Raw genomic sequence first — 22886 nt, 5'->3', positions numbered from 1 at the left:
GCTTAAGGAGAGAGGGAGAAAGACAGAGTCACTACGGACAAAAATACATCAATGTACACAGTAAAATCCTGAGTGTTCATTTAACTCCAGGAGAGTGTGCAGATGTAATTTGATTTGGTTACAATTGTACACTCTTGGAGTTACAAATGGATAAACTGACACTCAGGATTTTTCTGTGTTGTGTCAATAAACAGGCCAATAATGAAGAGCTCCATGCTCCCACAAGAGAGAAGAGAAGCTCTTAACTTGACCTCACCTGCCAGGATAAAGAACTTTACATAGACCTAACATGATAGCAGAAGCACCTGTTAAACTTAAGAGAAATCCCCCCACAAAAACAACGGCATGTATCTACGTAATGTAGCGCATTGGTTTCAGAAGCCCAAATCTATGTAGAATAACGACTCGTCTTCTAACGGTGAAAACCAGGGGAGGGCAGCAGGGAGGAGATGAAAGTCATGCTTCTCTTTTTGCACAGATTTGGGTCTGAAAAGGCTGAAAAGGCTGTGCACTGTTGATACCCCCTGTGGGACCGTCAGAATCTAGACCGTGTTTCAACCATATTCATCGCCTCTGCTACATATTCACTTTCAACTCACTGCGCTTATTAATAATGGAGGGAGCTCTGATAAATATATTCTCTTTCCAGATGGCTAATAGAGCCACTTCTCTGGTATCTAGTAAATGGGGCAGGGTTAAAACCCAAGATCACAACCGTTCTTGTCAGACACTTTTAGGGCTCATGCTTGCCTCTCAATTAGTATACTGTATGTATGTGTTAAGCAGTATTACTGTAGTTCCCACACCTGTGTTGAATTATGGCATTTAAGTTTTATACCCCCAAATTTAAGTTGATGGACAACCACTTTTCGACTGAAAGAGTGTAGGCCTACCAGACAAATGAGTTTGCTGGGTTTCTATATTTTTGCATACTGTGTAACTTTTTCAAATACACAAAAGTATATTTTTCACATAACAATTCCACATAATGTGTTTTTCTTTTTTACAACTTATCTAAAAACGATTAAATATGAAAACTAAAAACTATTGCAAATGTTAATTGTGCAACCATACACAAAACTTAACTAACTTTTATAAAAGTAAAATATAACTTTGCTTTTCTGCTAATTTAAAGGTTCTATGACATTCATTTTCACTTCTATGTTTTTTGGGGGGGTTTTATGACCTCAATTACACCCAAAAAAATGAACTTTGAACATTCAGTGGATTTTCTGTGGTCTGGGGTTTTCTGAATAATTAGGCTGAAAAGTAATCTGTGATTGGCCCTTGGACAGTTAAGGCCATTAATCCCGCCCACTCTCCTCCTCGCCCCGGGCGGAGCAGAGGTGATGATTGACAGGCAAAATCCCTCAACAGCGACACCCGCAGGCACATTTTTTTTTTTCATTGCAGTTGAAAAGGCTTTAGAAATGTTAGAGAAAAAACACCTGCAATGGCTAACTGGAGTGGAATTTTCAGTTAAAACTTTTTATACAAGTTTGAAGGACCATGATAAAGACTTTTAATGTGTTGTAAAACTGAATGTCATGAAACCTTTAACCTCTAGGACTCAATAGGTATAATCAAACTAAGGCTGTGCTTTAAGGGATCTACAACAATCAACGCTAAAATGAAAAATTTGAAGTTTATCTTTCCAGGTAGGCTACTTGTTTAATCATTTTTAATCCATTTTGAATTAATGTGGGGAGAAATGATTTGGTTATTTCCCATTAAATAAACTGCCTAATATGTGCATGCAGACATAATGCCAACACGTAAGACAATAGACTTTATCTCCCGTATACACACATGCACATACGATACAAGCAGGACATACACATGTACCTGACTGTACTTTACGTAGCCTACTGTATAAACATGCATGTAAGCATGCATGTAAGCATGCATGAGCGCGCGCGCACACACACACACACACACACACACACACACACACACACACACACACACACACACACACACACACACACACACACACACACACACACACACACACACACACACACTCTCCCACACACACTCCCTCCCACATGCACGGCACGCGCACGCACACATGCAAGCGTATATACCACGCCTGGTCACCGAATGAAATAACGGCTCTATTGTTAAGTAGTTAATGTGTGAATTACTTCGAAACTCCAATGGCCAGCGGTCATTATCACCTCAAGATAATAGCTACACATAAGCCTTCACCCCAGATGCCACATTATCACATGAAAAAGGCTATTTGAACTGAAGTTTACATTCTTGCTGCCCCCAGCCCCTCCTCCTGCATATCAGGTACGCTTCCTCGGATGGTTACTGGATGGTATACGTTTTTTTTTAATTTTCGGTATACTACGCATATAGCGTAACACGGTAGAACACACCACTGCACATACACACCATGTATTGCCACGGATTAACAGAATGGCGGTGATAGCCCACTCTTTCGCAACGAGGTCCCCTAAAACGGGAGGCAGAAAGTATTTCTATACGCAGTATTTATCCCAGACTGTTTTCTCTCTGTCTTTTTCATCCCACTAATCCCTCCATCCCTTGATGTTTTTTGTGAGTTGAAAAGCAGGTCATGATAAACATCGGAACAGCTCGTTCATCAAGGGGAGAGGCGGCGAGTGCTTTGAAGTCTGACACACTCACTAGTAGCTGTACGCGCACACGCCCATGCACACACATGCACATGAAAGCATGGGCACACACAAGGAGTCAGACATGGCCACAGCAAGCACTTGCAATGAACTAATTGGGCAACCTGATTAGTGTGGTTGCCCGTAGTAAGGGCAACACAATATAGTACTTGTATGGCTTTATTATAGAGAAACCCCAAAGCTTTGCCACGCTACTCCTCCCACAGTTTTGGCGGCACACATACAAGCCATATGTCAAATCGACCGGCTTAATCAGGAATCGTGTGCTTGCATTTTACTAAGCGATATGTTTCATAATTTATAATTTAATTTATATATATTTATTAGTGAATAAATGTTTCCCATTGACTTCAATGGGGGTTGTAGATCGGCTATTTTTGGTTAATGTTCTCCTCAGAATATAGGAATGATGGGGTTTAAGTGGCTCATGTAAATAAAAGAAAAAGTTCCGATCACACAAAGTTTTGGAGACCCCCCTGAAGTAACTCTGAGGACCCCCTAGGGGTCCCTGACCCCCTGCTGAAGACCCATGTTGTAGCGTTTTAGTGCCTCCAGCTGGAATCCGTTCTCCAGCTCAGCAGACTTAGCTGCGTCAAGAAAACTAGCTCACGAAGGGGAGAGTCGCGACCGAGTCTTTTGCGGCGGCGCTAAAATGTTATTCATTCATTTCATTGATAAGATACAGTATAGGCATGCAGATCAGCTGGAATCACTGCTGTCATTTCATTTTCGAATAAATATTCATACACGGTATAAGGCCAGTAATGTATGCTTTTATTTTAAGATATGCTTTATTTCCACTTTGAAATTGCACTATAAATAAAGTGTGGGGTCTTCAAAAAAATCCCCCCATAAAATGGGGTCGTGGTATAAAAAGGTTTGAGAACCCCTGCTCTAGTGGAGCGATTTGCTGGACTTTTCTGAATTACATTTCCTAAGTTGGTGTGCTAAAAATGCCTACTAGACAGAGGTCAGTTCTTACAGGCACAGCGAGACAAGATGAAATGGATGAGTTGGATGTAACTTATAGACACTGGGCAGCGTCGAATGATGGCCAAAAAAAAAGTGATGCGAATATAGTTTTGGAAGGAAGGAAGAGAGCAGGACACTTCTCTATTCCAGTGGAGTCCACCCACATACCTTTAGGGAGGGAGACTGCCAAGTGTGCATGTTGCTGCACACAGTAGTGTGCGTATGGGTTAATGTGTGTGTGTGCGTGTGCGTGTGTGTGTGTGTGTGTGTGTGTGTGTGTGTGTGTGTGTGTGTGTGTGTGTGTGTGTGTGTGTGTGTGTGTGTGTGTGTGTGTGTGTGTGTTTGTTTTTTCACATATGCATGAGTGTGTGTGTGTGTGTGTGTGTGTGTGTGTGTGTGTGTGTGTGTGTGTGTGTGTGTGTGTGTGTGTTCATGCATTGTCTGGCATGTCAGAGCCTGTCAGAGTGGTGCAGCCAGCTACAGGAGAATTTGCATTACAATGAATCTTAATAGCCGTGTGCTGCATTGTGCGCTGACCTTGATTTATTCCCTGTATAAGTGGGCAAATAAACACATAGGAAGGAAGGGGAACGGTGAAGGCATCATCGTCCAACACGTGAGGAGACTGAGGGAGGAGCAGGGGTGGAGCTGAAGGGAGCGGGGATCTTCCTTACAACCTGGTTTCGGCTGGTGATCGCTCGTATTTCATTAACAGCATGTTGACAGCGTGGCAGTAGGCCTTGTCTGCTTCATGAATACATGTTGGTGAAAGAAAACGCTAATTTTTCTTAAAACATTTGCAACATAGCCAAACCCAAAGTCTAGAAACAAACCACCAAACAAAATCAAATCCCTTCTCCCCGGAGGGTTCTCTGAGACAGTAAAAAATTGCTCAAGCAAAGTACCGTAAAGCCAGAACATTGTGCTGTTTTCAGGAGTTGATAATGTCGTTATTTTCCTCATGTGTATTGTTATTAACATATGCTGCGCATCTGTTAGCATGTTCCATTGGTGCTCTTGTCTGCCAAGCACCATAAAAAAAAATAAGCAAAGTTCTGTTATCCTGCTACTTTTAATGATGTATGTGCTCCGGTATAATGTATGCTAAACTTTTCAAATAACCAATCAATCAATAACAACAAGCAAGAAAAGCAGCACCTGTTTCTAACAACATATAGAGTTCCTAATTGTTCCCAGACTCCGCGCAGTGCTGACCTTGCGAGGAAACGAGCGCTAGCCCACAAATCGAGTGACAAAGTTAGCCAAGGAACCCTCGCCAGCTCCCTGGGGAGCATATGAAGCCACTAACGAGCCACTAAAGCTGTCCGAGTGATGGATGAACGTGTCGGTGAGATCAGCTGTGGAAATGGGACACTCAGGAACAAGATACCCCCTCCTCTACGCGCTAGTCCAAACATTAACCGCTGGATTCACTTCACCACTCTCTGTGTCAGCAATGATTACACCTTCAACTTTGGCAAAGAGCACTATCCCACACACCCAAACGTTCTCTGAGGTTACCTGGTTCACATGAAGTTGTCCCCTCACAATGAAGATAGTAGGGCTAATTTTGTACCTTTACTTGGCGGATATGTTCAGGTGAACCGAGATATGGCTCTGAGCGAGGGGGTGGACAGGCTGGATAAGGGAATTAAAGAAGGATAGAGATGGATCGAGACTGTTCACTGTTCATTTGAACCATTGTGTTTACTGTAAGATGAACGGTTAACACCGAGTCACTGTGATCATTATTGAGATTAACTGTGATCATTATTGAGATTAAGTTATTTCAATGGACACCGATAATAACGGCTGATGGAGGTCACCATAATGACAGGGTTATATGGAAGATTATGATAAACTGTGAAGTTGGGAGCAAGCCTAGACACTGTATCATTGTTTTAGAACTTACTATTACGATACCGTTAGTTCCGATATACTGATGTTTTGACTGACAAAACTGAAAAGGGTGATAATGATGCAATGTTACAATAAATAGGATGGTGTTAGAAATTATGATGATGACACCTGTTCAACAAAACTCCACATGAAAGTAAACAACTAATATTTACTAACTCACTTGTGATATAGCCTAAATGTTGTTTTTTACATGGCATTTCAGTATTAATCGTATCCTATAAATCATGCCATTTTCTGAACTTATTAGACTATTCTAGCAGAGTGAAATGAACAGATGTCTGCATGTTTAGTCATGATATCCTAAAAATAAATGTAGCTAAGCGTACTACAGTAAGTTCAATAAGGAAGATCTCTCTCTCTCACTTTCATCTTTATTGCTGGGGATGCTTCAACAAACATCCTTTCATTCACAGCTTGAAGTGTGAGCACTTCCAGCCAATCTGCAGTCAGCCAATCAGGTGATTGGGCTCCGCCTTTAAATATCACTGCCTCTGACTGATCCTGTAATTCTCTTTTCAGCATGTAACGCGCAACCCACCTCCATCCCCAACTGATGGTGTGTGTGTGTGTGTGTGTGTGTCAGTCTTCCTGTCCCCTGCATAACTCAAGCTCCGTCATACCGATCCACTTTAAAGTTGGTGTGTGTATCGCCAAGGATCAGAGTGTGTGTTGTACCGAAAGGGAAGTCGGTTGGACCGAAGGTCGTCCAGAATCTAAAATCTAAAAATCTCTGTATCTGTCTGTCTGCCTGTCTGTGTCCCTTTTATGCCCATGTATAGAGTATTGGCGTCCTCCATGTGCTATGACAACAGCACTATTGACAACGGGTACAGCTGTGCTACTCTGACAATGGGCAGAATTGGAGTATTGCATAACCATAGGGGCGTTGTTCCCAACGGGCATCGTTCATCGGCCTAGTAGTGAAAGTATGGAAGCAACCACTTCTCAGAAGAGAGAGGGGCAGCTGAATAAGAAAACCACCCTGTCCTTATCCGGTAAAGAGGCTGATGCTGGGCCACAGCGAGGTGCCTGCCACTGACGCACACCTTCATTTGAGGGAGAAAAAAATTACTCCCTGGAGAAAAATGCCAAATTTGAAACTGTCCAAGTGGAAAAGCATTTGTTTATCCCACAGGGTGCCCTGGTTTCCTGTGGTAATATGATCACAGCACATTTATAGAGTCATTTACCACATACTGTACTTAGATGACCTTATTGAAGGAACACACAGTGTGAGTTCCGTATGAGAAACACAGAGACAGAGATAGCGATAGTCCACTTTATTAGTACAGTCTGAGCTGTAGTTCATTGGATGATTCGCAGATTGAATGTTGTGTGAATGTTAAATAAATAAATACATAAAAGAATACTACGCTTAGTAATATAAGTAGCTGCATTAAGTTGACAGCTGTCCATGGCAGTGCATTTTCTATACTTGCCAATTTGTATGCCAGAGACATTTAGATTAAAACATTTAAATCCATGGTATACTGCTATCTATTATGGCTCCCTGGCGGATTTCAAATCAATGGACATTGACAGAGACATCACACAGGAAACATTACAGATTACACCATGTTTTTCTTTGAAAAATAACAACAAAACAAAGAGAAAACATGTAAGCCTGGTAATTTTGAGACAAACGAGACAAATGCATCCCAATTAATGAGCATTAAACGGATGTTAATTATGCGATTGAGTGACTGTCACCATTAAACTGTGACTGATGAACAGAGGGCAACAGAGGGATGTGGGTAGGTGGGGGCGGTCATGGAGAAGGTTGAGAGAAAGATAGGAAGTAGCGTAAAATGATTAGGTGGGTGGTTAGGTTTGTATGTATTGGGGCAGCAAGAATGAGCAGCATGCAGAAAAACAGTTTGTAATGCTGGGGTGGAGAACAAACTAGGCATTCAAAATAGAGTTTGAAAGGCACATTAGCGACAGATTGAGAGGATCAGAGAGCGCATCGTGTGGTGTGTAGCGGAGAATGAAAGTTGGTGGGGAGCGGAACAGAAAGAGAGAGACAGACCGAGGGAGAGAACAGAGTGGGGGGGTGAGAGGGTAAACCTTTCTCTTTTTTTGGGGGTGTTAGCAGTTGCTGTGTTGCATCAGGAGGGAAATTAATCAACCGTTTTTGATTATTTATATATTTGAAAAAAGGACAAATTGTGCTGAGAGAGCTCGAACAGATTCGGGAGTCACACTGAGCTAATATGGCCACAGCTGGTCTGCCAGTTCCTCTCATAACACATCAGTCTCAAAGGGACGCAAGAACACAAAGGGCCCGCATTAAGACGCTTAAAATTCACAACAAGGTACAAGTCTTTGTCATTTATCAAATAGCTCGCACAACAAGACCAAAAGTCCAAATAGAGATTTGGGAAATATGATAAGCCACAGACAGTGTAATTGTAAAAGTGATCGATGCGGCTATATGTGCATACGTGATTGACCAGAAATTGACTGAAATTTCCCTCAGGACAAAAATAATAATATCCACTCAGGAATGGAGGCTGTTGAAACCAGTAAAACAAAAGAAAAACTAAAAAATATTTAGAGTATTGGATTTACAGTAAGCCTAATTTATACGTCATCACATGAAGGTGTTTTCAGCAAGCGACAATTATGATGTAGTTTTAGGTTTCCGTGTGTGGTTCCTGTTTTGCCTTTGTCCATCTTGTTCAGTGTTTACTGTATGGAACAGGTTCTTTGAAGAGCACGGACAGACATACTTAATTTCTCAAAAACTACACAGAACCATTTTTTTTTAAACGAAAATATGACCCCTACCAAAAATATTGTCTGCATGATCTACTATGTATTCTAATAATGCCACTTCACAATATCATATGACCCTTTGTTTAAAACTTTACACAAAAATGAGATTTTACCTAATCAAAGTTCCAGGGATTTCATTTACACATCAGGGTAATATATATATTTAAAACTTTTATTATTATTACTATCTTTTATTCATTTATAAGCTCTAATCTCTAGATGTTTCCATATAAGCTCTTGTCCAACAATCAGAGATTGAATATCAACCAACATCTAGTTCTTGAAGCCTATTCTTGGGTGTTCTATCTTGCTGCATGTGAAAGTGTTAGAAGACAGATCAGGAATCTAATACTGAAGAAAGAAGTTACAGGAGCGCTAAAAACCTAAAAACCACTGGTGCTCATGGAAGGGCATAATATTCAGGAGAGAGGAAAAATTATGACCAAAAAGGCATAAAAAAATCCAGGTTCAGACAGGTTTTATAAGTAAAAGGCCTTTAATACAATAGCACTAGAGACATAAAAATACACCAACGCGTGTCGGCTTCTTCAGGGTGTGACCCTGGAGCTGCCTAACAAAAACAAAATGACAGCAAACCATAGCTTTGAACTTTTAACATTTATCTAACTATATAAATGGCGACCAACTTCCGCACCCTCGGTGTCCACACCCCACAGCTCTGTTATCGACTAAACAACGCACCGCCAGACCACATGTCGCCAACTGACTCGCCACGCCGGCCGGGCTGAATTTACGCCTCGCGTAGGGGACATCTCACTGCTCAATACACCTTTTCCACCGCGCAATATAATTAATTCTACTCACCAAATGTCGGACAAAACGGAAGGGGAGCCAGCTTCGTACCGTTTACCGTGCGCACGACCTCATCACCACAACAGCACGCAGCCGCTGCGGGGTTTTTTTCCTTTTTTTCCAAACTTTTTTTTTGGTCACCATTTTCTCCAGGCACCATTTCTGGTGTAACGTCGGGTGTTTCTTTTCACCAGCCAATCACCTTTCACGTTGCCACGTCCGTTGCCACGTCGCGCTGACGTACGCTAAACAAGCGCTGCCGTGCGCACAATGCAAACGAGCCCAAAGGCGCGCAAAAATCAGCCGACCATTGCTTGGACACAAAGTCAGACCTGGCAACGCAGCCTACGCCAATCATGTGTGAGAGATCTACAAGCTATGGGGCAGAGACGCCACCGTATCTTAGCAACAACTACAGCGCTCACTCTCATTGGTCGTGTCACGCTAAGAGCAGTCTCCAGACAATGGCATCGCAGACAGCTTGCTGTTACTGCTGTAGCCATCACAGGCAGTTGCAGCACGACGGACAGGGCGCTGTGATAGCTGCCATGTCGCTAACGCTAACCTGGTTGTCATGCCTGCAGCGGCTGTGCAATCACTTTGTCAACAATGCACGTTCGTGTGGTGAATGTCTATATTGCTGCTCAGTTCGTCCATTGTAGATGGTGTATGTTTGTGTGTGTCTTCTGGAGAACTATGTCGCTCCACAGCAACTACAGTAGCTAACGTAATGGCAGGACCGCCCCGTGCAATGCATGTTAGCCTGCATTATGGTCATGTAGTAATTTCAGATAATTTCGCTCCGATTACAGCAGTGTTTATCAACCCTTTCACGCCCCCCCCCCCCCCCCAAATACACGTACTTGATCTGGGACCCCCCCATTCTGTTTGACTCCGTTCCACAAGTACATATTGTGAAAATAGGCGATCTACAAGCTCGAAACGCCTCACGTTCAGAGGCTTTCTAAGCTTGGAGATCGGCTATTTTCTACATGATTGCCTCTTTCTTACATTCTTTGCCAATGTGGCCCATGTTTTCATAGCATAGTTTATTGACTACTTCTGTTGCAGAAATGGCCATTTCCTTTACTTTCGGTTTTTTATTGTCTCCGCCAGGCCGAAAGGCATGGCGCAAGACTATGTTTCACCCCCTGTCCGTCCGTCTGTGATAGCTAATCTCTCACATCGTTGACTTGATCGCAGCAAAATAACAGCCCGATGTGGACAGTCAGTGAGAGCTGGATAAACGACGTAAAATGTGTCAAAAGGAGTCTGTACGGCTGTCGATAAATGAACACATGACGTCGGTGGGAGAGCAGATATTGTGTCTTTTGGACAAACAGCAGCGTGGTGCTGATGTTTGTTGTGTGAAGCAGCTTAATGTCAGAGTGTTTGTGTTGGAGCGCCTCAGTGCGGCTGCAGAGTTCATGTGCAACCTCTTCCAGAGAGACACAGAGACACTAGAAACTCTGCTGGGGAAAAAAAACACTGCTGGGCATTGACTTTCCTATGGACATTGATCTACACACTGCAGGTATATCTGCTACACACACAACATCAAACTACACACTGCAGGTATGATGCAGCGTTTGCATTACAGCCAGCATGCCAGCGTAGTTCCCATATGGTTTCAAGGTGGGCTAAACCATATGGACCCCATGTCAGCAATGTCAGCGGCATCCACTTCAGTCCCAACTGCGATGCCCATGCAGGCTATAAGTAGCTTCTACCTGGCCCTTAGGTGGGCCCCAACTAGCCATGTTTATGTGGGACCAAGGCGCGTCCTAACTGGGTTTGCCCATGCAGGCTTTAACTGGGTTCTACCTGGGCCCTAGGTGTACCCTAACCAACCACAGTGCAGTGCCCATCGCTCCAATTGTTGTGACGTCAGGGCTCTCAATACTGCACATTGGTGGAGGAGGAGGGGCCGCAGGGCGACCGCACACATCGCTGAACCAATGGTAGCCCACGGATGTTTCCTCTGTGGATTTACAATCTGCCCCTCTATGCCACATATCATCCGCACTACAGGGTCTTCACTGACCGAGCCACGGCCCCACTGACCCTCATGACGCTACGCCACTTAAACGTGCGGCAGCATGCGCTGGGTTGCCAGGTTTGCACAGCCTGCGCCAGAAACAAGCAACCACCTTCATGAAAAAAAAAAAAACACCGAAATGGTCCGCAATGTTCCAGGGCTGTCCCCGCGCGTCCCAACACTCCACAGGGGGTCAGTGGACCATCAGGGGGTCCGCGGACCCCCTGTGGACCCCCTGAAAAATAAGAAATATTATTTCTTCAAATTTTTTCCTTTTTCAAAAAAACTTTTCCACAGTTTCACTCCGGCGATTTGGGTCCCCCTATATACACACGCCTGGGCCCCGTGCGCGGCTGGGGTTGAGGGGGGCGTAGCCCCCCGAAACTCTAGTTTTTAATACATAAGGGCTTTCACTTTCTGCAGTAGCATTCCAGAAACTGCACCCCAGGGAGTCATTATAATTTACCCCAAAAATAGTTTAAGAAGTTTATTAAAAACTCAGCCCCAACCTCTATCCCAAATTAAAGCAATATTTCAAGTTGTGACAACTTGCTCACTTTTCAGTGATCTCACCTCTGTGAAAGTTCAGGAACAGTAAGCCAAATTACAGCAGCTGCCCTGAGAACTTTGAATAACACATAATATTTATTAGTTTTAATAGTCCTAACATTAAATATTGTTTTAATTATGAAACAGATTCAAATCTCTTTTAGCCTAGAACAAACCGAATTGATGTATTTTAGTCTAAAACACATTTAATGTGATTCCAAATTACACTTTTCAGTGAACTTGGTCGAAATGAAAGGGAGGAATGTGTTGGTCCACAGGTGGTTAGTCCTTCACTGATTCCTTTGAGCACGATTAATTAAAATGTTAAATTGAAAGAAAACATCTATCTCTCTACTCTGAAGTCTCAAATCAGTGATAGCCAAAAGTGACCAAAAGTAAAATAGTAATGTGTGTTTATTTTATAATTACTTAATGTTTTTATTTTCTATGAGGTGCTTGACTAGTGTCTAGTGTAAGCTCTTCCAACACTTTTATTTTCATTTTTCTCTGGTTCACAACATTGGGGCCATGCCCTATAATGGAAATTTCTATGACCGACTGAGACTGAGTCACTGAGTGATGAAGTTAAACTATTGGTCAGCCGGTTGACCTAACAACAAAATACCCAATTGCGGTCCCCCCTTACTTACTTTTTATTGTCTATAGAATGCACTAGATAAATTAGTTGACAGACATCCTTTTATTATTCTTAATGGTTGCTATAAAACCTGTACCAAGTTTTGTTCCCATGTGATTTGATAAGTTTGGATGAACTTGTGCAACCCCAGTCCGCAGTTTCCACATCTGCTGTGCTCAGCAGGCAATCAAGCAGAGGGGACGCCAGGGCTGGTGAAACTTTCATGGTCATGGTCGAGTGTATCTCCGACCCTTGGTTCCAGTCAGCCTGGGTGATCTATTAAACTGTCATGACCAAATCTCTGATAACACACACAAATCTGAACATCACTGACTGGTTAAGTTAAACCATTGGTTTGCCAGCTGTGTGTCGCCACTTCCTGTATCCATCGTTACAAATGAAATGCTCTGCACTGCAGCATTTCATACATAATAGTCAAGCCATAGGTTTTGACCAAAAGTAGATTAATTTAATTGTAATTGCTGTATTTTGGGGCTTTCTAGCATTTGCAAAGATACTGTAGACCACAGGTGGTGCTCAAGCACAAGCATGAAACATTTATTTTTCAAATTTTATATTTACATTTTTTAATTTGGCCCATGGCATAAATTCTCATTTAGAAGTGAGTTGCAACAATATCTGCATTTGACCGCGTGAGCCCCTGCCTGTCCTTCTCTCTTTGACTTGACCACCTACCACAGTTAACGGCGCGCACACACACACACGCACGCACGCACGCACGCACGCACGCACGCACGCACGCACGCACGCACACACACACACACACACACACACACACACACACACACCCTGCAGTTGGAGCAACATCAGCATTTACGTCTCCCTGACCTACCTGCCTTCATCGGTGACAGCCAGCCAGGTAATGAGTGTTTGCCCTAAGCCTTGACATTGTTATAGAAACATCTCAATACAGCTTTTTTACAACTTAGGCAATCAGCGCATTAGTTTAAGAACAAGCAAGCAAGGCTAGTTTAAAATATCATCGTAAATAAATTAGTGAACTCCATAAGCTATAGTTAGTTCTTTTGTCAGGCAACTGAAACAAAAAAATACATTGCTACAAAAGTTTAGCTAAGCTAGTTGGTTTCATTTAAAGTAGAGTAACTGGCAGCTTATTACGCTTTCAAAATAGCTTGCCCAACACTGGTAGAGACAAGCATTGTACTGTTGTGTAACTGGTAATCACATGCCGCTTTACTCTTTCACACTGTCTTAATGTCTGTGCACATTAAACTCAGTCTCCGTTGTCTTAAGACAGAGAGAAGGATGGAGAGAGGTATTAGGGCATGTCTCCCTCATCCATCAGTGGGCACACCTCCTGGACTCCCAAACCAAGACATTTCTCCTGGAATCGTCACCCCACAAACCTGCGCAACCATGTTCCTAGACACCCAGGCTTCACTACCTAACCTCTAACATTGTAACCAGAGCCACATATATTTCATTATTACACAGTTAAATACTGTTTAACAAATGTTTCACACAGTTTCAGCTGTGCTGTAGAGTAGCTGTTCACAGACCAGACACACCTGATTCGGATGCTATCAATGCATTGAATGGGAGATTATCACGTTCTATCAGACCATTGAATGGGCGAAGTAGGCGACCTACTAGCTACCCCGCGATTTATCAGACCATTCATTGGGCGTAATCAGGAGCTACTGACCTACCGACGGAGATGACTTAAATAGTTCAGTTTCGGTTTTGGTTTTGGTTGTTTTGGTTTCGGACCATGACGGAGGCGCGCAGTCTCAGGCGTTCGCCTGAGCCTACTCAGCGCCGTTGGAGTTATGTACCGATACGCACAGAATCGTAAATATTGTTGTGGGGACTGTTCCGCCTCCGTCGGTAGGTCAGTAGCTCCTGATTACGCCCAATGAATGGTCTGACAAATCGCGGGGTATCTAGTAGGTCGCCTACTTCGCCCATTCAATGGTCTGATAAAACGTGATAATCTCCCATTCAATGCATTGATAGCATTCGAAGCCGGTGCCAGACAGACAACCAGACAGACAAACAAACAAACACACGGATGGACAGGGACAAAAACATTATCTCCGGTCTTCGGCCATTCTGCCTGGCGGAGATAAAAAGACTTATATATATTTCTTGTCAAATTATCGATTTTGCATAAAAGTATCCTTAGGTAGAAAAGCAGACAGCTTGACTGGGTCTGTGTTTATTTTTTCTTAGAATGACCGCCTCACTATATATTATCCTTTACATTAACAACCTTTAGTGAGTCAAGTGCAGAAGTTACGGTACCTGTGCTCCTCCAACACAATTAGCTGAAATGAGTTGGTTCTTAACTCACTTCAGTAATTTTGAGTCGCAGCTGTGAGAGGAGAACCACTGTGCTAGAGTATACAGGTAACATTCCAAAGCTCAAAAGGTATAAATGTAAAATGCTAATTAGCTTTGACCATTGTTTAAAGAACAGCTGGTGAACAACAACATATTCTATGCTCTTTCATTGCGATGAAACAGACGCAGAATGCGCTCATACAAACGCAAACATGCATGTCCACACAAACGGTCCTCCAAAGCAACAAACAAGCGTGCGTGCGTGCATGTGTGCGCGCACGCACGCACATACGCATATTTAAAAATAAAAATTTAGAGAACCGGCAGGGGCGGGCAGCGACACGCATGTATCCGAATAAAGCAACCTATTTTGGGCATGGCCGTGTCAAAAGTCCCGTTGCGTCACATTAGTCTGGAGGTGGTAAAAATGCACTGGCTGAAGTGGGACACTGCTGATTGGCTGAAGGGGTTGTCAGTCAGCGGTTACTCCCGCCCAACTCCAGCCCACAGCCAAAATTGCAGAATGGGCGATCATGCCAGACTCACTCCTGAAATAAATTACAAATGAGATTTCCGGAAGGAGGGTTTACCAGGCTACACACACACACACAAGGTATCCATAAAAATTATCAAATTTCGGTTCTGCTTAGTTCCTAAATACGTGTCATATCCATCTGTTTAGATATTAGGTACCATGTAGCATACATGGCTAACATAATAGTGTGTAGTCCTTAAATCACAAATGCCACAAATATTGTCTTTGGTCAGCTCTCCATGCATTGGCAATAAGACCAGGAGTGTCACGGCTCAGTGTCACTGGCTCGACTAGAGATGCTAGCCAGGTGTTATAGTTGCTAGAGCTTGCTGATGTCTTGCATTCTTGGAAACAGCAATACATCATACTGTACACCATTGTAGATCATCTTACTCATTCTAACAACCATGGTGTTGAAAGGTGGAAAACAGTTAACGTGCATGAATGTGCGGTTTATTTAAAGGTCACGGTTTGGTGGTTTGAAAATATGGACATCTTATTCAGTAGGTTTCCTACAAATATGATGTACGACAAGCACTCAAAAATGTTATTATCCACAAATGGTTAACCAACTATCCACTTTCCACTGTGTTGTCATAGAATTGTATGATAGGTTTATAGTGTATTGATTACAGTTCTTAAAGTTGACAATTATTTAACATTAGTTTACAGAGACAATTGTGTTGTTTGGATAATTTCAAAGTTTCAGCATTGCCTCTATCTCAGGTATTACTAATATATGCGGCTTGTAATAGTAAACAATATACTGAAACGGGGAATTGGAAAGATCTGGAATCAATAAGCAGAATCGGAATCAATAAAATCCTGATGATACCTATCCAAGTACACACACAGCACAGAGAGATGCCTGTACTCACAATTACAATTTTACAATTACAATTTAGCAGACGCACTTATCCAAAGCGAGAGTAAATGGCTCACGAACACTCGCACGATCACTCAGTCACCCACCCACTCGTCACGTCTACCCCACCACACATTCCTCTGCAGCGAAATGGAGGGGGTAAGAATTAAATGACAGCACCCCACGTGCCCATCAGTTTAACTCAACAAGAAGTCGGGGCAGAAAATCATTGGAAGGAGTCCCACGGTCCCTCCAGACGGAGGCTGCCAGCCTCTCAGTGATCTGCTATCATGTAGCTTGTCTCTTTAATGTCAGCGCTAATAGCACCTAGACACTGGACTGGGACATGACTGGCTACTGCAGGCCACGGGTGGCACACTCCCAATCAATAATTTACACACCAGCAGCCAGCTCTGGCTGTGTGTAGGTACTGTAGGCGCGTGTGCGTGTGCGTGCGCGCGCGCGTGTGTGTGTGTGTGTGTGTGTGTGTGTGTGTGTGTGTGTGTGTGTCTGTGTGTGTCAGCAAAGTTGCTGTGTGCACTGATGTGTGGCGCTGTGCACCTGCTGTGGAGATAGGGTTTTGGCCAATCACAACAAAGATTGGAGGGAAGTTTGAGTGACACAACACTGCCGTGTCTGGCTGAGATATGATTCATTCTGTTATCGCTTGCTCTCTCTCTTCCACATCACACTGCTTGCTCTGCCTCTCTGTCACAATGGCTTAACAGCATGAGAAAGCTTTAATAATACCCTCTTCTCATCTCTCCCCTCCTCCATTCTTCTATACTTCTCTCTCCTCTCCTTTCCTCTCCTCTCATCCGTTCTTCTACTTCTAGTTTTCTCATCTCTCTTCACCACAGTTCCTCCAATCTAATAGAATCACAAATCAAAGTCCACCGTCATCCAGCAATGAGGATCAACCAGACACACCAAAGACTAATTAATCTCGGCACAATCAACAAACCCCTTAGCGCACACTCATGCATGTGCACATGCACTATGACCCATTGACTCCCATTATGAAATGTAAGTTAAATATTTCAAAAAGGTATAAAACATATGTGTAAAAGAAATAGCGGAGTTACTTCTGTGACCTACTGGTAATGTACATACACAGCGTTTGGTGAGATTCGCTTTGGACGCACAGATAGACACGCAAACACCCTCTTCATAGATGGCTAGCTTCTGGCAGAGCTACGCTATATAAACATATTGTTAATTACAGTAATTAAAGCAGGACTTCACCCATTTTCAACCTATCTTCATATAATTGGTCCACACTTACTTTAAGCTACATATTTGTGGTGCTTCATGAAAAAAATGAAAATGTTTCTCAAAAACTGAGGCTACAATTTTGTTTGTACTCTAACCAGTTACAGTGTATAAATGCAGAATTATAAACTAGATTTTTCTGCACAAACAGTTTTTATTTTTGAAATGAATGATTTGTATGTGAATGAAACAGTACCTCATGTGTTAAAGCTGCATTAAGTATGTTTTTTTGTGAAGATTCTTTTATTTTGTCCAATCTGTATGGTAGAGTATTATGTTAATGCAATATAACGTATACAACTGGTGAGTGGTATTAATGTATTTGCTCTCCCTGCTTTTCTATTGAGACATTTAGATAGACACCACCTTTGACACAATCCTGTTTCTGGTTTGACATTTTTTTACCTGAAGCAAGCAGGCAGGTACTATTATCTTAGTGGTAAAAATGTCAGTGCTTGTGCAGGAGACCCGGGTTCAAATCAGGAGTAGAACAGGAAAGTTATGTAGTGCAGTTTTAAAGCCGTACCAGGAAAGTCCAAAACGATTTTTAGCAACCTCTGCTGGTCACTACCGTCATTGCAGATCTTTAGCGGCGTTTCAAAAAGCGTTCTCTTTGTTGTTTTATACTATCTGCGGATCGTTTCTCTTAGCCAGTGGAGCTTTAGTTACCGTGAGCTGTGCTTTCTTTTGCTGTTGTTTTTCCATCTTCAAATCCTTTAATGGCATAAAAACAGCGTGATATTCCTTTTTGTTACTAGCGGTAGTTCCGGGCCAAACAGGAAACCGGTGCATTTCCGTTTCCGTTTTCCGGCCGGATGACGTAATTTTCGCGGGAAAGACGCCCCACTCCACTTTCAATCGAAAATATGTTTATAAAAGGCTTTCGGGGGTGAAATTCATGGAATGGGCGTTGTGAAACATTTGCCTCTCACAAAAGATATACAATTTAACTTTAGTTTTTTTGAAAAAGTTACCTAGTATAAATTTAAGTAAGTGCTCTAAGTAATTGAGTAGGCTACTGTGATAGTTAATCTATGTTGTATAATAAAACCCATATTTGTAGGCTCTAGTAATATGCATCACTCAGGGTAACAACATTGTCATTCAGTGTAACACCAGTATTTTTACATTAAAATACAGTGGGCCTCATTCACTAAGCTCGTTTACGTCCATATTTAGAACGTATCGGCATTTACACTAATTCCCACGTTACGAGTCTGATCCATCAATATTCTTTTGTCTGTAAATTTTGACGGACATCCGCTCTTTCTCACGTCTGCTCAGAGGCAGACTTACGTACATGGGACCAAAGCTTGCGTATGTCATTAGAATGTCAAACGATCTATTGTTTGGATGCATATTATCAACCGATTATTTTTCTTTTCAGTTGACCCATTTAGAGCTGAATTATTATAATTTTTTCGTTTTTTTCAAATGTGGACACAGTTTCGCCTATTGGCCTTTCATGCAAACTCCAATGTTGAGCTATTAATTGAAAATATTGACCACATCACATGAACGCAATTCATGTGATGTGGTCAATATTACAACATTTAGTCAACTCTGTCAGACTCCGTTAGATGTCAACTCCGTCAGATATGCCATTTTATGGAGTTGACATAAACTCCATAAAATGGCATATGGGAGGTAGACCCATGGTTTAATAGTCAACACTTTTATATTTTAAAATATATTTTCCCGGCATAATTGAAGAATATTAAAATAGTTAAAGGTTTTGTCCCAATTCTCAACTATACATGTACAGTGGGTATACTATACATACTATACATACATACATACATACATACATACATACAGTACATACAGTACATACATACATACATACTGTACATACATACATACATACATACATACATACATACATACATACATACATACATACATACATACATACATACATACATACATACATACATACATACTGTACATACATACATACATACATACATACATACATACATACATACATACATACATACATACATACATACATACATACATACATACATACTGTACATACATACATACATACATACATACATACATACATACATACATACATACATACATACATACATACATACATACATACATACATACATACATACATACATACATACATACATACATACATACATACATACATACTGTACATACATACATACATACATACATACATACATACATACATACATACATACATACATACATACATACATACATACATACATACATACATACATACATACATACATACATACATACATACATACTGTACATACATACATACATACATACATACATACATACATACATACATACATACATACATACATACATACATACATACATACATACATACATACATACATACATACATACATACATACATACATACATACATACATACAGTACATTAGAGAAAGACAGCACAGTCAAAATCATGACAGGTTTTATGGTATATTATATATACAACAAAGGACATTTTAATTAGCCACTGAACATATCATGATGCTCACTGTGCTGTCTTTCCATAATGTATTAGAAAATAATGAATACCTTCCTCTGAGTTCAAATACAGTTGATGAGAATGTCTTGGGAATGCTGTTGGAGGATTCGAGAGAGAGAGAGAGAGAGAGAGAGAGAGAGAGAGAGAGTGTGCGTGTGTGCGTGTGTGCGTGTGTGCGTGTGTGTGTGTGTGATTGTGTATGTGTGTGCACCAGGCAGTTTTCCTGCCCTGAGGCAATGATATAAGTGTGGGTGTAATGGTGCCTTTGTGTCATTTATACCTCCAAACCAAAACAGTGTTGATGATCGCCGGTTGTTTACATGCTTCCAGAAGGATGGAACTAATTTGATCACTCCATATTCCTTTCTGTCTTTCTCTGTCTCTCAGGAGATTGCTTCACATTTTCAGTCTCAATAGTGCTGCAGCAACAAGTTGTTTCTGACAGTAATTATGAATATCATGTTCCACTCAAGTGGTCGTGAGGCAAAGGAATAATGAAGTTCTCACCAAATCATCTGTTCTCCCAAATCCCTTAACTAGCATCTTCATTAGGAACCCCACACCCTCTAGGAAATCAGAACACACGTTTTGTATGATAAACTTACAGTATGACCCGCTCAGCACTTGATTCATGCTTACCCAGTTTTGTCTCACCAGTTATTAGATTTATGGGTTTAATTTCACTTTTGCTATTCCTGACAGATGATTGATATGCCTGTGTATTCAGAGGGATTTATAATGGCTACAAGTTGCTGTTTATACGATGGTGCTTTTTATAGCCTACCACAGTTTGAGTGTCAGCTTGCTTTCACCTGTCTGGACCTCAGGGGCTCGGTGCTAAAGGTGCCTTAGCCTGTCAGAGACATTGGGGATACATATCCTTTCTCTGCATTTTCTATCTCTTTTTTTTTAGGTGTCTATCTGTGCTTGCAACTCTTTGCAAGCAGGCATAGTTCCATGTGTGCGGCTGAGTGTGTGCGCATCGATCTCAGCATGTGTGAATTCTGTGATTGAAATAGAAATTCCACAAGAGAAGAATGACAGGCGAGTTGAGGAGAGAGGGGGAGGGAGGGTGGTGACAGGCCACAGAAAGGATATTAAGGCTCCCTTCAGGGTGGCTCCTCTTTGTGTGATAAAATAAATATAAAATAGCATAATATTAAATCCTCATCGCTCAGGGCTGTCTTCTCTCTGTGATCTTTTCTACAGCATCATGCTGACACATAATGATCACATTATGTGGTGGAGTGTCACACCTTTTCTCACATTCTCCTCTTCCATTTCATAGCACCCTCTTACATTCGTACATTCTTTCAAGTTTTCTTTTCTCCCTTCTCTTCATAATTATACCCCCCATGTCCTTTCTTTCAGCATGCCGTTGTGCCTTTTTTTCTCAGTTCCTCCGACTCTCCCTGTCTTTCTCTGACTGACAGTGAGGACAGCATGCTGACAGGAGAGTAAAAAGGGCCCCCGAACAATCCCACAATCCCTCAGTGACTGAGGGAGCCAATAATTGTTGTCTGCTTAAGAGAGAGAAGTGACAAATTACAAGAGCTGCCAGATGCCACCATGACATGGCTCCTCACAGGCAGGCCGGCACACATGCACTTGTGTTCGCACGCACACACGCAATGTTTGAGGCACCGCTGGAAAAGCTAACATCAGAGGACACAAATGATAAATATGTCAGTAGCTGTCTGGCAACATAATAAAGTATTTCAAACATGATACAAAATTGATTATCTTTTCCTGAGTGCTGCATGAGTGATTGAGTGATTTTGTTGTTAAAAAGTATACTTGTACTGTGTGTGTGTGTGTGTGTGTGTGTGTGTGTGTGTGTGTGTGTGTGTGTGTGTACTGGAGGAGCCCAGTTTGAACCCGGGCTCCTCCAGAGTCAGTGTTGAAGTGTTCTTGAGCAAGACGTTGAACCCCTAATTGCTCCCGATGAGCAGGTTGGTGCCTTGCATGTTTTTTTCCGCCATCGTTGTGTGAATGTTATGCACAATCTATGTAAAGCGCTTTGGATAAATGCACCATTTACCATTTACTCAGGGATGGATGTAGACCCACCCTCCATCCATACTCTATAAATACGCTATACTCTATAAATAAAATACTAATTGTGTTCGCGTGGCATGCATTTCCCCTAAGAGCTTGTGTGTTGTGCACTTTCATTGTGCATTCTCCTGTCTGAGTTTAGATTCTGACAAGGACAAAATCTGACAAGGGTTGTAATAGGACATGAAGTAAACCATAATGATGAGTTGATACGCAGAACCTGCTTTACTCGAATAGACCACTTTTTCGGGGGAACAACTAAACAAAAGAACCTGCAGGGTGGGGGGGGGGTCATTTGACATGGTTGAAACGTAACTACATCCGCCTCTGAGATACTTTAACACCTTTACACAAAGTTTTTTTTTTCACAAACGTTTACTTTTGATGCCTCAACCTTTCCTGCATCGGGAAAACATCTTTCTTCTTTACCTATTCTTTACCTATTAAAATATCAAAGTTTTGAGAAAGAAAAGAAAAAAGTTTATATTGGAAGACCTGCAGAAAACTGCAGGTCTGTTGCCACTCTTATTTATTTTAAAACACAACTAAAGACCTTTCTGTTTGTGTTTTCTGCTGCCTTAAATAGAGTTACTTTTATTTTTACATATTTTTATTTCTCTTTGCAACGTAACTGTATCTTATTTTTTACTTATTTTGTTTTCCTAATGTCATTGTATAATTGTGTTTCCTTTGCTTGATGTTCTGTGTAAAGCACATTGAATAGCCCCCCCCCCCCCTCACACACACAAACACACACACGCACACACACACGCACACACACATGCACAAACAAACATACAAACACACAAACAATGTGGCTTAGCTTATTCCCTTTTACTCAGCTGTCTGCATTGAAAGCTAGATCCATTAAGATGGAAACATATGCATCCATTTCACATTTTGAGAGTTAACACTGTGTGTGTAGGAA

General features: G+C 41.8%; 1 protein-coding gene across 1 annotated transcript in view; it reads right to left on the bottom strand.

The window, feature by feature from the left end:
- epha8 (eph receptor A8) overlaps window positions 1-22886 on the bottom strand; it is a 99140-nt gene that overhangs the window by 19670 nt on the left and 56584 nt on the right. The window lies entirely within an intron of this gene.

This window comes from Gymnoscopelus microlampas (assembly GCF_963454915.1).
Source record: "Gymnoscopelus microlampas genome assembly, chromosome: 7".
NCBI lineage: Eukaryota > Metazoa > Chordata > Actinopteri > Myctophiformes > Myctophidae > Gymnoscopelus > Gymnoscopelus microlampas.
Note: the sequence above shows the minus strand (reverse complement) of the source record. Positions and strands in the feature narration are given on the sequence as shown.